This window comes from Mustela nigripes, chromosome 12 (genome assembly GCF_022355385.1).
Source record: "Mustela nigripes isolate SB6536 chromosome 12, MUSNIG.SB6536, whole genome shotgun sequence".
Classification (NCBI taxonomy): domain Eukaryota; kingdom Metazoa; phylum Chordata; class Mammalia; order Carnivora; family Mustelidae; genus Mustela; species Mustela nigripes.
In genome coordinates, this window is record NC_081568.1 from 78,011,892 (window position 1) to 78,012,226 (window position 335).

The window sequence follows — 335 nt, forward strand, 5'->3', positions numbered from 1 at the left end:
AATTTTTAAAAGTCTAGCTTACATTTTAAAAGTTTATTTATCCTCTAGTTTTTATTTGATTCACCAAAGGGTAGTTGCTCTTCTGCGTAGCCTGAGAAACTGTCAAGTGGTCAACATATACTAGAGAAGTGGAGGTTTGATTTTTGTTCCTTGTTATGATATTACCTGAAGAGCAAACAGGGAAAACAGATAGCTTAGGTATATTGAGATTCTACTGTATATTGCAATTTAGTAACAGTTAGATATGATTAAATAAACATAATAGTTTCTCATTTTCATTATTATATTATATTATATTATATTATATTATATTATATTATATTATATTATATTAT